Source organism: Schistocerca americana, chromosome 1 (genome assembly GCF_021461395.2).
Source record: "Schistocerca americana isolate TAMUIC-IGC-003095 chromosome 1, iqSchAmer2.1, whole genome shotgun sequence".
NCBI classification, from domain to species: Eukaryota; Metazoa; Arthropoda; class Insecta; order Orthoptera; family Acrididae; genus Schistocerca; species Schistocerca americana.
The window spans coordinates 1205699215-1205715029 of NC_060119.1; positions in this window are offsets into that span (position 1 = coordinate 1205699215).

Below are 15815 nucleotides of genomic sequence, written 5' to 3' on the forward strand. Positions count from 1 at the left end.
ATACACTAAGCAGATTCAGAAGGATGTAGGTTGCAGTAGGTACTGGGAGATGAAAAAGCTTGCACAGGATAGAGTAGCATGGAGAGCTGCATCAAACCAGTCTCAGGACTGAAGACCACAACAACAACAACATATTTAGAACTACACCTGAACCATTGATCCTAATAATCATTATTCAAGAATATTTGTAATTAACATGAAAAGAAATTTTACTGGTCACGACAGTATATGGTGTGATGTATTTGTTTTTCTATCTGGCATGAAATTAACTGAGCTGGTTAACACTCAGTTTCTTTCGGCAGAATTTCAAACTGCTTGTTCTTGATTTGGTTGAAAGATAATTGCGTTATGATTTACTTTGCGAATGACAATAGTAAGTGCCTTCCACATTCGTATAGGAAATGTCACTTTCAAAGGAAAGTGACATTTTAAGTTCAGATTCAGTGTAACCCACTCTGTATCAAAAACTGATGTTCAGTTTAGGACTGGCGACCATATTACTTCACTCTGTACTTCGTTATTCTCGTAGTTGAATAACTTTATAATCTTTGTAATTACTCATGTTTCCATCTGATCCTTATCAGGGCAACATATCTACGTGCCATACTAACGACTAGTTGTACACTTCCTTCATAATTTCCTTTATTCTTCTTCGGAATTGATGTCTTCCCCAGTAACTAGGTTATAAAATAAATAAAATAAAATAAAATAAAATAAAATATTAATTATTTTTATCTGTATGATTGGCTCTCCTATGAGTCGTCAGGTTTTGATTATTCGGTATCAGACGCTTGACAATGGCTTTTTCGTAAAGGCAATGTTACTCGTACTTGACCGTGAAATAAAACTGAAATAATCGGACTTCGTAATTAAATCGATTCCAAAGACTGCTGCGGTAGGTGCGGACTCATAAACTAAATCTCAATATTACAATAATTTGCCAGCCATGCCAAAACGTCGTACAGAGGTGATTGTCTACTAAACAAAAAAATTACACAGTTAGTTAAATCATATATATTCAATGAATAAGCCTACAGTTCATAATCCTACTTACTTTTATAAATATAAATTCTTTACAGAATCGAGTGCCTAGTATGGTTGCAACTCGCAGTAATTTTCTATATCATGAAATATGGCGGTGTGCCAGACAATAAACTAAAATACGTGCTTCTCGCACCACTTCAACGAAAGCTCTCCTTTTTCTTTTAATCAAACATACGACTAACGAAAATGTACTTTTGTTTTATCAGCGACACAGCGCTGCAGTTGTGTGCCATAGGCTTTATTTATTTGTCACTGATTATTTATTTAATTAATATCTCGCGTTTCCGAGGAAACTCACGCTCGGCATGCAAATGTGCCTTTATATTGCCCCCTGAATTGCGAGGCGAAAGGACACACCTGCAGGCGAGCAATTCACCTAAAGGCACAAGAAAATCTAAGTTATCTACAACTATTTACATGACTTACATTATACTGTATATTATACACAAAATTTGAATGACGCGCGTGCGCCGAAAAAGTTCTTATGTTGGCAAAACAGAGTGCGCGCATGCGCAGAAGCGTCTGTGTAACTACGGCACTGCCGTTATTTCGTAAATTTAGATCACGCGACACAGTATTGCAGTTCATATTGTTCGTGTGCGCGCGCATTTCTTAGTCGTTGCACAAAGAAAATATTCCACCAAGATTACATATGAAGACTACATTCTATGACAGGTAACTTAGTTTTAAAATTACAATATTTGTTATAATACAATACAACTTTAGATTGTTGAATGTTCTTAGTTACATAGCATTGCAATGAAATGCTTCAAAGAAAAATGTCCGTATTTTTCAGGTGCGTTGACCTATACACATGGTGTCGTTATCACAGTTCATATTCATCTGCTGCACAATAATTTTTTACAGGTTAGTATCGTCGTGGTAAAGTTTTTTTGATCACAGTAACATCGTTGTATAACAACGTGATTGATACATAAGCATGTCCATTTCCTATTTCCATTATAGTCGTTGTGATGCAGTTCGTTGTGACAAAAAGCATTGTTTATTACAGATCAGACGTGACCCGTCGAGTAATTAGTCCATATGCAGTTCGTTTTCGATATTCCGTGGAAGCTTGGTTGCAGAACCTCGGACGGCACATAGCTGGCGTCGATCCTTGGACAGTCCAGGTAAGCGTGTCCGTCACATTTCGAGAACATTTCATTCCCTGAAGTTCCAACCAAAATTCTTCCACCCGTCGTGTTGTTTTCTGGACAGGCACTTTGTGTCCATTTAATCCAGTTAACATCTTGAAGTTGGGTACTGTAGTAATGTCGCTAGACGATGCACGAATTATGCACTTCACATATTCAGTTTTTTTTTTTTAAATATAGCTCACCTAAATGTTCGTGGTTACTCATCGAAGAAATCGTTCATCGCGTTAACAAAGGTACGATGCATCATGAATGTCATTAACAGTTTCTTTCACATAGGTTTCTGCGTAGTTGCAGACTTAGTAATGTACGTTAATGTCCGTGAATAGTGGTTCACTACGCAATTTTTTTTTTTTTTTTAAAAAAGTTTTTCACATTTTGGCACTCGTTATCGTTCAAATTTTCACACAGTAACAGTTACATTATACATCAGTTTAAAAAAAACATAAGTAATAATACATACACACGTCACATATTTTCTTAGCATAAACATAATACAGTTGCACATAAACATGTTTACATCATCATTACATAGCTATAGGTTATTACATTGTGTCACATTTGATTACATGAATTGCAGATATTTACATCCTCTTTAGCGGTTTTGCTGGGATATTATCGATGTTTTTTTTTTTTTGTGATGTCATCTGAAATTGCCTGTGTTTCATTAAGCTTTCTTCTTCTTTTGCATTATGATATGGATTTGTACCACTGTAATTACTGCAATGCTCAGCTGGCGAGTAATTACGATAATGTTGCTGTGGTTTACCATGATAATACCTTGTGTTTGTGTTTGCACGTTGTGGTATGTGTTGTTGTCGTGGTGTGTTTTGTTCTTGTGTGTTTGTGGTGTGCGGTATGTGTGCGTCATACTCGAATGTATATTGGTTTCTGAACTGTACATTTTGACTGATATTTTCGTTACATTCAGACTGTGGTTGATCGGTGAATTGTCTCATGGGTGCAGTGACGGATTGTACTGCGTCACTAATCAGCTGTTTGTTATTAGTGATGTATTCCGCTACGGAGTCGTGCACAATTGTTGGTAAATTTTCACGTATGCATCTATCAAAATGTTTGTCTTTGTTCTCTACCCAATCATGAAATTCTTTATTAATATTTTGAAAATGAGCTGTGGCATCAGATTGTAAGATGTCAGTCAGGTGTTGTTCAACATCGTCAAATTTATTCTGCACGTCAGTAATTCGTTTTTCAAGGTTGTCGTGTACTGAAGGATATGTTTGAATTTGTTCAGTAAGAGCTTCACACGTGACATTAAGGTTTTTTAATTGTGTCTGTAAAAGTGCTACGTCATTTGTAGTCTTTTCTTGTCTCGTATTAAGCTTGGAAAATTTCGTACTGAGTTCAGTCATCTGTTTGGTCAGTGTGGCGTCTATAAGTTCCACACGTTTACACAAAGTGTCATTACATGCCTTGATTGCTATGAGATCAGATTTAATTTCGTCATTTTGTGTCTTTAACTGTTCATTTTGTGTCTTTAAGGTTGCCATGTTTTCCGCGTTCTGCATCCTTAAGGTTGCCATATTTTCTGCGTTTTGTTTCATTAGCATTTGTAACATGTTGGCAATGTTTACTGTTTGCAAGGTCTCTGCCCCCGCCGCGTCATTAGACGTGACGTCATGTATTAACATGGGCTCTGACTGAGACTTTGAAATTTTTGTGGTGGACGGCCTATTGTCAAAATTTCCGTTGACACTTGCGTCAATATTTGATGTATCGTCACTACCGGTTGCTGTCGTAAAGTCATTTTCTAACATTTGTCTCTCGTCCGAGTCGGATTGCGTCTGAATAGTACGTCTTTGCTGTTCCATTTTTGCGTATTGTTTTCTAGTTATTACCATGCCACACGTGCTATATATTTCAAGAAATTAATGTTTGACACTGGTTTTAAAATAAAATGCAGTTGAGCATGAATCGGTCGTAGCAACAATGGCTGTCTGTTAATTTAAAAATATAAACTGAATTTGAGATTATTGGTAATGGCTGCTGGCCATGTTACATGATATCGTACAGAAGTCGGCCATATTGTACACTCGTGTATTGGTATTGTTGCATACGTTATTGTTTAAGGAAAAATACTGAGAATGGAATTTATCACTGAAACTGTTATGCGGAAAAGAAACACTACAGAATTTTACTGAAAAGCTAATACACTGAATTATACGTCTGGTCAAGCCTGCTAATGCAAAGATGCTGCGTCTTACCTTATTTTGCTGGAAGCTTCTTTGCGTCTTCCCGCAAAATTTTATAATTGGCAAATATCTTCTGATTTTTTTTTTCTCATATAGTCAAGTCCAGGACCAGAAGGTTGATTTTTTACATGAAACAAAGAGAACAATGTAACAAATGACAAAATAACAAGTCCGACACGCAGTCGCCAATATAAAATAAATAAAATAAAATAAAATAAAATAAAATATTAATTATTTTTATCTGTATGATTGGCTCTCCTATGAGTCGTCAGGTTTTGATTATTCGGTATCAGACGCTTGACAATGGCTTTTTCGTAAAGGCAATGTTACTCGTACTTGACCGTGAAATAAAACTGAAATAATCGGACTTCGTAATTAAATCGATTCCAAAGACTGCTGCGGTAGGTGCGGACTCATAAACTAAATCTCAATATTACAATAATTTGCCAGCCATGCCAAAACGTCGTACAGAGGTGATTGTCTACTAAACAAAAAAATTACACAGTTAGTTAAATCATATATATTCAATGAATAAGCCTACAGTTCATAATCCTACTTACTTTTATAAATATAAATTCTTTACAGAATCGAGTGCCTAGTATGGTTGCAACTCGCAGTAATTTTCTATATCATGAAATATGGCGGTGTGCCAGACAATAAACTAAAATACGTGCTTCTCGCACCACTTCAACGAAAGCTCTCCTTTTTTTTTTAATCAAACATACGACTAACGAAAATGTACTTTTGTTTTATCAGCGACACAGCGCTGCAGTTGTGTGCCATAGGCTTTATTTATTTGTCACTGATTATTTATTTAATTAATATCTCGCGTTTCCGAGGAAACTCACGCTCGGCATGCAAATGTGCCTTTATAAGGTACACTTAATCATTGTAGACGGTAAGTATACCGACAACTGCAAGCAGTTTACGGAGTGTCTTAAAGTAAATGTTTCTTGTACTAAATTAACATTGTTTGCCGAGACATGCTACTACCGATAACTCAAATACGCAAGTTGTAATTTTAAGAGAGTCAGCTTTGGCGGTCACAGTGCATTTTAGTCAAGTTCTTCCAAGTGTATGGTCGCGTTGTGCTGTGAAAAAACCCGATGACGGCTCTCTGCAATGGCAGCCGACACTTCGTCTCATTATCACTCACTCACACACCCAGGAGAATTATATTGTCAAAAGCACTCACTAAGTGTAAGCATATTAGACTGTGTAAGGGCAGCTGCTTCTCAGCGTGAAGAGAATACTTTTATACACTTGATATTTCAAGAGACGCATCGGCTGCCAGTAATTATGTCCTGTTACGGACATGTATTTCTCTCGTAGGCTATTATGAAATTCTTGTTTTCAGGAAGATTACTTGTACTTCTGGGTACTAAATGTGTTTTATTTTGACAACAGAGACAGTAGAAGGAGACAGATGTGCATTCCGGGAATAGTGTTGCAATTGCTTGTCGATTCTCTGCAGGATACACACAGTAAAGACACAAAGCACTGAAATATTTTTAGAGCACTACATTTTCTGTTACCGGTTGCAGGAACAGAACCACAAGGGTGATTGGAAAATTTGTAACTTATGAGAAGAATAAAATAATTCTGATTGTGTGAGACTCTTCTAATGAAGTATAGCAGTTTGTGCTGATCTCATAGTTCCCATCTTCAGACAATGTCCTTATAACTATTAATGCGAAACCGCTCTCGTTATTTTAGAGGATGGGCTAAATAAGAGCTGAGCAACAAAATAAATATGTGATTACAAATACCGAATGTTTATTTTGCTTTCATCGCGTTCTGTTTTTAATTAGGACTCTGTTTGTTCAGCAAAGATATTCCGTATCTCTGCTGGAATCATAAAAATACGAGTGTTTTGATTCCCTTCAGTGTTTGACTAGCTTGCCACATAGATCTATTTCTTTCCATCTTGTGGAAAGCTAGTAACTCGAGACTATTTCAAGAACGAATTCATGTGACCGTGTGAGGTTAAATGCAATCCAGTCATCTGCAAGTGCCTTTTCTATCTTTACTTGCTCTCTTACTTGACTTCTCTTGTAATGTTATTAGTGACCCACGATAGAATCTTTAGGCACTGATTCAATCGATCTGTTCTGCCTTTAACCAGTGCAAACATTTTCGATACAGTCATATGTGAATTAAGATTCTGCTACTTATAAATAAGGTACTTGCCCGAAAGGTCGCCTCTTCGAATAATATCACCTACGACTGTTATGGAGACAATATGGAGCCCACCTTAGCTGAGGTAGGCTTCAAGATTTAAGGTACCACTACATAAGGGGCTTTACTTGCCATTGCCAGTCTACATTTTATATCCTCTCTACTTCGACCATCATCATTTATTTTGCTCCCCAAATAGCAAAACTCATTTACTACTTTAAGCGTCTCATTTCCTAATCTAATTCCCGCAGCATCACCCGACTTAATTCGACTACGTTTTATTATCCTCGTTTTGCTTTTGTTGATGTTCATCTTATATCCTCCTTTCAAGACACTGTAGTATCTATCTTACATTTGTCCTCTATAGATTTAAGTGTCAGGAAGTCGTTCCTGAAAGTATTTGTATGGCGTGTAGCCATGTATGGAATTGAAACGTGGACGATAAATAGTTTAGACAAGACGAGAATAGAAGCTTTCAAAATGTGCTGCTACAGAAGAATGCTGAAGATTAGATGGGTAGATCACATAACTAATGACGACGTATTGAATAGAATTGGAGAGAAGATAAATTTGTGGCACAACTTGACTAGAAGAAGGGATCGGTTGGTAGGACATACTCTGAGGCATCAAGGGATCACCAATTTAGTATTGGAGGGCAGCGTGGAGGGCAAAAATCGTAGAGGGAGACCAAGAGATGAATACACAAAACAGATCCAGAGGGATGTAGGTTGCAGTAGGTACTGGGAGATGAAGAAGCTTGCACAGAGTAGAGTAGCATGGAGAGGTGCATCAAACCAGTCTCTGGACTGAAGACCACACACACACACACACACACACACACACACACACACACACACACACATAAGGGGCTAACACTGAGCTGCTTAAAAGATGACAGACACAACAGTGATGGAAATTTACTAAGCTTGTTCCTGATTACTATGACCTCCATTCCCGCTGGAGAGCAACCATAAAAAAACGACCCACCCTTCTTTTCTTTGTGCTGTTTGAAAAGGTGTGAAATAATTAATCCAGTGATATTATATTACGGAAAAAAATTTTTAAATTTGGTTTTTTTTTTTAGTCAGTATTGTAACCGCGTTGTGTGCATAAATCGCCCACCAATATGAGCCAGTGTTGTTTATAAACAGTACCAAAATGAAAATTGCTCCTGTCATAGTACAAAAAAGGTGCTTACGTGCTGGGCAGTTGGTCAGAGTTAGGGATGTAAAAGAAGGGAACTAACTTTTCGACTGATGTGGCAACTTCGAAGACGTTTAAAACAAGACATACCGGTATTCGTCCTTTTCTACGAGTTAACCCTTCTTCCATATAGCTTGAGGGTTGTTCTATGTACCATCTGCCAGGTACTTAATTGTGAATTGCAGAATAATCATTTAGATGTAGCGAAATGGTTAAAAATAATAGAAAACAGTTGGGATATAAGTTTACTGACTACACAATGAATAATGAGACTAATATCAGTATATGGATACTTTCAGCTGAAAGAAAACAACAAAGCCACCAGTAAAATCCAGGTAGCTGTACCCAGTAATTAGACACAGTGGTTAGCACACTGGACTTTTATTCAGGATGACATCGTCCAGCCATCCAGATTTATTTTTTTTTCGTGTGAATGCTTCTTCCTGTCGGTTAAATTTCGCTTCTGTAGCACCTCACCTTCATGGTGCAGCAATTTTAATGGCCAGTAGTGTATTACTCAGGCTGAATGGGCTCTCATTCGAGAAGAGCATTCGTCCCATATCCTATTTGGTCCAGTCCCTATTCTCTTAGCACCATCGTCGCCGATGTGCAGGTGTAAGCGAAACACAACGTACTGGTCGTCGGGCAAAGATCCCATCCCCATGCAGTCACCGAGCCACAATGGAGGGTGAGACTGCGTGCCTTCAAGTCCTCCTAGATGTGGTTTCAGTTGCCCCCTCTGTTTGACGTGGATGCCTTATCGTCTGTTGCGAAATGTCATCTGATGCTGTAGTTGACCGCAGTCGATCACCTCCTCTCCTTCGAACAGTAGTGCCTATGGTCCGGAACGCTCCGAGTACAAGTGAAATAATGTGCTGAGCAGTACCAAACTCCTTGGGTGTACTAGTCACAGTTCGTCCATCTTCCAGTTCCCGGGTTATTGTCTTCGAAGTCATCCAAATGTGTCTCCCGGCCATGTAGTATTGAACAGCATTGTAACTGTTCGCTGATTGACAGACACCGTCTTTTTCCTTTCAATACCCTTCCTCGTGTTGCCGGGCCAGCCCCATGTGGTGTTGCAATCACGCTGAACACACGTTACGCGATGTCCAGCTTTCTGTGCACGGTTGGGAGATCTCTGGCAACTTGCTCCCACACTTTAATTCATTTCCACCCATCTGCTAATATGTTAAGTTACTTTGTCTGTCTCATCCTGCAGTTTCGCAGAGCAATGTACATGAGAAGTATCAAGAAAAGTAATAATAATTAAACAGCAGATTAAGCTAATGAAGTATGTTTCAATTACTAACGTCATGTGTGATGATTATGTAAAAATATTTCCTTTTTTATCCTATTCTGCAGCTACAAACAGTGTAAAATGCGTTGCAATGATGGACCACCACAACTGATTTGTATGTCTTTTGTTTATTTATTGCTACTGGTCTCGAGAACAGCTGATTATCAAGCGGTACCTAAACGTAATCAAGCTATTATATGTTACGCACGCAACACTATCGTAAACGTTATTTTTCAATATTTTAAAATTTTATCTTTGATGAAAATAGATTTATATCGCACGTAATATTTAGGATTGTCTTTTATTCTGAATTATCTGACATCGACTGGACAGTGATAAGAATTCTGTCCAAGTTCTCAACGTGTTTTTAACTATACTGTTTAGTCCTGAGTCTGGCAAAAAAATACGAGTGACATCGTAAACGAACAAAGAGAACTCAGAAATAAAAAGTATCTTGAGAACTTCGATAAAATTTATATCGATGGCAAATAACTCATAACAAAAGACAGACCTAAATATAACGGAGAATATAAATCTTTATTCGATTAAACATAAAATTTAAAAACAAACCTTATCTCTAACTCACAGATCTTTAATATAACGACCATATACTAATATATCAGTGCAAAAACACACATTGTTTGAAAAAGATGATTTAAGATTTTTTTGAGTAACTAAGGAATAGTCATACAACCAAATATTACACATATACAGAGTGAGCGTTAATAAAATGGACAACCGGCAGGGACGGTTTCTGGAGAGGAAGTGGAGGAAGAAAGGTCCTTTGAACGTGTGTCCGGCAATGGACGGTGTGCGTCCAATGACAAAAAATCGTCCCGGAACACGGTACAGAGCTGCATCGCAATCAGTTCACACACATGTTCAAATTAGCCTTCTTGGGCTGCAATGCACGCATTCACACGTCGCATCACGGATTGCTGCACTCTTTAGGGCGTTCCACCCTCTCTTCGAAAAGCGTTACAGGCTTGTGAACACGCTGTTGAAGGGTCTGCATATCAGGAACAGTTTCAGCGTACACAACGCTTTTCAGGTGGCCTCAGAGCTAATAGTCCAGGGGGATTAAGGTCGGTGATCTAGTAGGCCATGTTACAGGGCCTCCGCATCCTATCCAACGTCCTGGGAAGATGTTGAGTTGCTGACGAAGTTGTGATTCCAGAGCTCTATAGCTCTACTGTCTTAAATTTTTCTATTTTGTCAGTTCTACCTTCTGTCATTAAGATATTGTAAATGTTGTTGGATTGAATCGATACCATAAGAGTGTTTGCTTTTTTCTTCGTAAAAACTTTGATGTCCTGGTAAAAACATATGCAATGTATTGTCTTTATTAGTTAAACACTTTGCCTCACTTGGAGGGAAACAAAACTTATCATATATAACTGTAATTTGTGTAAATTTTTTTTTCGTACAATTGTCAATATATGCAAACGATGTATTTTGTTCATATTATCTTGTAGCTACTCTGTATTTTCTAACCATCACTTAGGGTCATTAGTTCTTTATATGTATAAATGGTGTTGTGGTTCCTTTCGGGAACAGAATCATGCAGCGCGCGCAAAATGTGGATGGCATGGATAGAAAGGTGGAACCAATAGTTACTCGGAGATGAGCTACTGAACCGCCAACAGCTCATGTAAGAACAGAGGATTGTACCATTTTCCAATGTGCTAAGGCCTCGGATGGATGGATGTGTAAGCTAGCTCTGCTTTGGAAATGGTATCTATCATCGCCACCAAGAAATGACAGAGCTTTATCACTATCAACTGCTGACTCACCTGCCAGGACGTACTCGCCACCACATTGCGCAATCACTATAACGAAATAGAAGAATCGTAGAAATGTAAAGTGAAGGACCAGCTCATTAGATGGATTTGGTAAAATTGTGGGAGGTAGTAAATGTAGCTTTGTGAAAGCCTCCCAGTGATTGAAACAGTCCAATTTAAAGTTTTGTGGACTCTCAAAGTTACCTATTTAATCATTGACTTGAAAGTAGAAGACTGTGGTAATAAAGACAGGCAATAACCCATCCTGAGATTAGTTCCAAAAGTAAATATTACTTAAGTTTGGCATGAAATATTCTGCTCAGTAAACAATTTTCTGTTACTTTTAAAAATTTAAATTTTTAAAACTGAGACCAATAAACTTTTGATTGGTTAATAATTATAGTGCTGCCTGTTGTAAACTGCAAAAGGTGAGTCAGTACATTACAAAAATGTCAGTTTTGTTGCCGCATTGCAGTAAAAGTTGAGAACTGCAACTGTGGAAAGTTATATACTCATGCTTGCTAAGTGCCTGTTTCTCTTGTGTATTGAAAGTGCATATGTATTGTGTAACAGGATCCACTGTTTGTACATTGTGCTCATGATAGGTAACAATTAACAGAAAGACCAGTATCTATAAAAAGAGTAACTTCTTTTATTCGGAGGAAAATGAGAAATAGTTTGCTAGTGAATTTTTTTTATATATTCCCATGTCAGACAGAAAAGTAACTGGTAAAAGAGAGACTAAACCTATGTTCAATATATATTTTCTGTGAACTTTATTCACATTTTATGTCAGATAGGAAAGTGTTTGCAAAGTGATACTAAATGTATGTCCAATATATAATTTTATAGTAAATATTAATAGTAATATTATTGAAACCATTCATTTTGACTAAGCACTGAAGGCAGTAGTGTGTGTCATGATCTGTTGCACTTATGCACATAGCCTTGTTCTTCCATAACTGTTGGCTCTTTCTTTAACGTCAACATATGTTAGTGGCAAAGTTCATTGCACTCTCGTGTGATAAAGTAGAGGCTGTGTCTGTCCATTAAAGCTACTCATACTTAGTTTTTGAACGAAAAATGTTACTCATTCTTAGCCTAATTAGAATGGCGACCGTTTTGTTTATCATTTGGACTGTGTGGATAGGCAAAATATTGTTTGTTACTGTTTAAATATTTACGTAATTCTGACTTTCTCTTTCGATAAGACGTCTCAGTTAGGTACGTCACGGTCAACATAACAAAATTCCTTTCAGAGGGTAACACTGCTCTGCTTCTTTATGCTGTAATTGCTTTAATAAAAATAATTTTACTATACGAACTGCCTCCAGCCTTGAGGTTATAGTATAACAGAAGTAGGAGTGCGAATGCGGAAGTGGAGTGGTGCTCCGTCGTACAGAAACTACATAGCCTGTCGTATTGCCAAATGCACGTTCTCAAGCAGACCTGACAGAGTAACTCGCGGGAAGTCCAGGTACGTTCCTCCGTCGAGGCGTTGTGGAATAATAACCGGTCCAGGCGTGTGGTCGCCACAGACCCCTGCCCACAAACTGATGCTGAACTGATTCCGATGAGATACCTCAACCATTCCCCTACGGTCGTCTGTAGCCCATAGATGACGATTATTTATGATGCCAGTTCTGCTAAACGTTGGGTGGAGAGGAATCCCATAATTGTGAAGGTCTGGTGCAAAACCCATTGACAAAAGTCTTCCCCATATGGGGAAACCAGTTGCTGATAACCCTTGCACTTGTTGCAGGTGATAGGAACAGTAGTGGTTGTCATGCAGGATACACATAATCGTACTTTGGCTTATACCGCGTTGGCGGTCCACTTGCCTGCAGTTTGTACTATGATTTGTTGTAATGTCCGGTAGAACCCAGTCGCCGGCCGCAGTGGCTGTGCGGTTCTAGGCGCTACAGTTTAGAACCAAGCGACCGCTACGGTCGCAGGTTCGAATCCTGCCTTGGGCATGGGTGTGTGTGATGTCCTTAGGTTAGTTAGGTTTAATTAGTTCTAAGTTCTAGGCGACTGATGACCTCAGAAGTTAAGTCGCATAGTGCTCAGAGCAATTTGAACCATCTGATTTGAACCCAGTCCTCCAAATCTGTAGTAAACACGATCCACCGCCTCCCTGCACTTTCGTCTGTCTGAAAGGACTCACGTCCAAAAAGGGCTTCAAATGTTGTTTTATGTGGTTGCTCTCTGTGAGGGTCTTGTACTGGTGTAGCCGTGCTGCCTCTCGACCGGTTCCATCTGCTTGACCGTACACAGACACCATCTCGGCTCCTTTCCGACATGAATACTGGACCATCCTGCTGCTTACAGTATGCTGCGTCAGTCACACAACTTGCAATATACAAGCAACACACGGCACGTGGTCATGGGAACTTGCATTCGCCAGCGCCATCTACCGTGGCAACGATGTATTTTCGGACACATGTTCATAGGACCATTGATCCTCCATTTTCATTCAAGAATCCGTCCATGCAGTTGGTCGGTTTTATTAATGTTTACTCTATGCATACAGGGTGGTCCATTGATCATGACTGGGCCAAATATCTCACGAAATAAGAGTCAAACGAAAAAAACTACAAAGAACGAAACTTGTCTAGCTTGAAGGGGGAAACCAGATGGCGCTATGATTGGCCCGCTAGATGGCGCTGCAATAGGTCTAAAGGATTCAGCTGCGTTTTTTAAAATAGGGACACCCATTTTTATTACATATTCGTGTAGTACATAAAGAAATGTGAATGTTATCATTAGACCACTTTTTTCGCTTTGTGATAGATGGCGCTGTAATAGTCACAAACATATGGCTCACAATTTTAGATGAACAGTTGGTAACAGGTAGGATTTTTAAATTAAAATACAGTACGTAGGTACGTTTGAACATTTTATTTCGGTTGTTCCAATGTGATACATGTACCTTTGTGAACTTATAATTTCTGAGAACGCATGCTGACATTCCTCTCAATAGCGAGTAGTTCGCGTTCCGTAACGTTCGCACATGTTGTCAGGCGTTGTCGGTGGATCACGATAGCAAATATCCTTCAGCTTTCCCCACATAAAGAAACCCGGGAACGTCAGATCCTGTGAACGTGAGGGCCATGGTATGGTGCTTCGACGACCAATCCATCTGTCATGAAATATGCTATTCAGTACCACTTCAACCGCACGAGAGCTATGTGCCGGACATCCATCATGCTGGAAGTACATCGCCATTCTGTCATGCAGTGAAACATCTTGTAGTAACATCGGTAGAGCATTACGTAGGAAATCAGCATACACTGCACCATTAAGATTGCCATCGATAAAATGGGGGCCAATTATCTTTCTTCCCATTATGCCGCACCATACATTAACCCGCCAAAGTCGCTGATGTTCCACTTCGTGGATTTTCCGTTGCCCAATAGTGAATATTATGCCGGTTTACGTTACCGCTGTTGATGAATGATGCTTCGTCGCTAAACAGAACATGTGCAAAAAATCTGTCATTGTCGCGTAATTTCTCTTGTGTCCAGAGACGTTCATAGCCGTCGCCACGCAATTCCTGGTGCATAGAAATATGGTACGGGTGCAATCTATGTTGATGTAGCATTCTCAACACCGACGTTTTTGAGATTCCCGATTCTCGCGCAATTTGTCTGCTACTGATGTGCGGATTAGCCACGACAGCAGCTAAAACACCTACTTGGGCATCACCATTTGTTCCAGATCGTGGTTGACATTTTACATGTGGCTGAACACTTCCTTTTTCCTTAAATAACGTAACTCTCCGGTGAAATGGTCGGAACACTTGGATGATGTCGTCCAGGATACCGAGCAGCATACATAGCACGTGCCCGTTGGGCATTTTGATCACAATAGCCATACGGCTACGAAGTCTTTCGCGACGTATTTCCTGAGTAAAAATTTCTCGGTGTACATGCCGCGTCAAATCAGGATAAATCTCCAAGCTTTCGACCACTACCTCCATGGTCGTCGTCAGGGCTAAAACTGACTGTCGTGAACTAGCGAGGTTCCCACTTTTATATGCAAAGGACGGCTTCTTATTGGCTGGAATACGTCAGCGATATGGCGCGTAGCGAAGTGGTGCCCTCTACTTCCATAGATGTAGTTGCTATCCCGCGTCGCTTGCAGCGCCATCCCTTAAATCAGGAGGTAAAGTGGGAGAATTACTGGGACTCTGTGATCCGGGAAGCAGTCGAAATTAGACTTAGCGATAATAACTTTAATAGAGGCAACGGCTATGCACTTAGCAACACTTGGAAGAGTGCACTGGATAAAGAAAAATCGCAGAGAAATTTGCATATAAAAGTGGGAACCTCGCTAGTTCACGACAGTCAGTTTTAGCCCTGACGACGACCATGGAGGTAGTGGTCGAAAGCTTGGAGATTTATCCTGATTTGACGCGGCATGTACACCGAGAAATTTTTACTCACAATAGCCATACATCAACACGATATCGAACTTTTCCGCAACGGTCTATTTTAATACGTGCAATATATCGCGAAGCAAATGCCATCCGTACTGGCGGAATGTTACGTGATACCACGTACTTATACGTTTGTGACAGCGCCATCTAACACAAAGTGAAAAAAGTGGTCCAACTAAAACATTCATATTTCTTTATGTACTACATGAATATCTAATAAAAATCGGGGTTCCTATTTTTAAAAAAAAGGCAGTTGACATCCGTTTGACCTATGGCAGCGCCATCTAGCGGGCCAACCATAGCGCCATCTGGTTTCCCCCTTCAAGCTAGACGGGTTTCGTTCCTTGTAGTTTTTTCGTTCGATGCTTATTTCGTGATGTATTTGGCCCGGTCACTATCAATGGACAACCTTGTATATATACACACGGCAGCTGGATTATATTCAGGTACCGCATGAAACTAAAAAAAAAAAAATACGATATAAAAAGCAACACTGGTGGACTG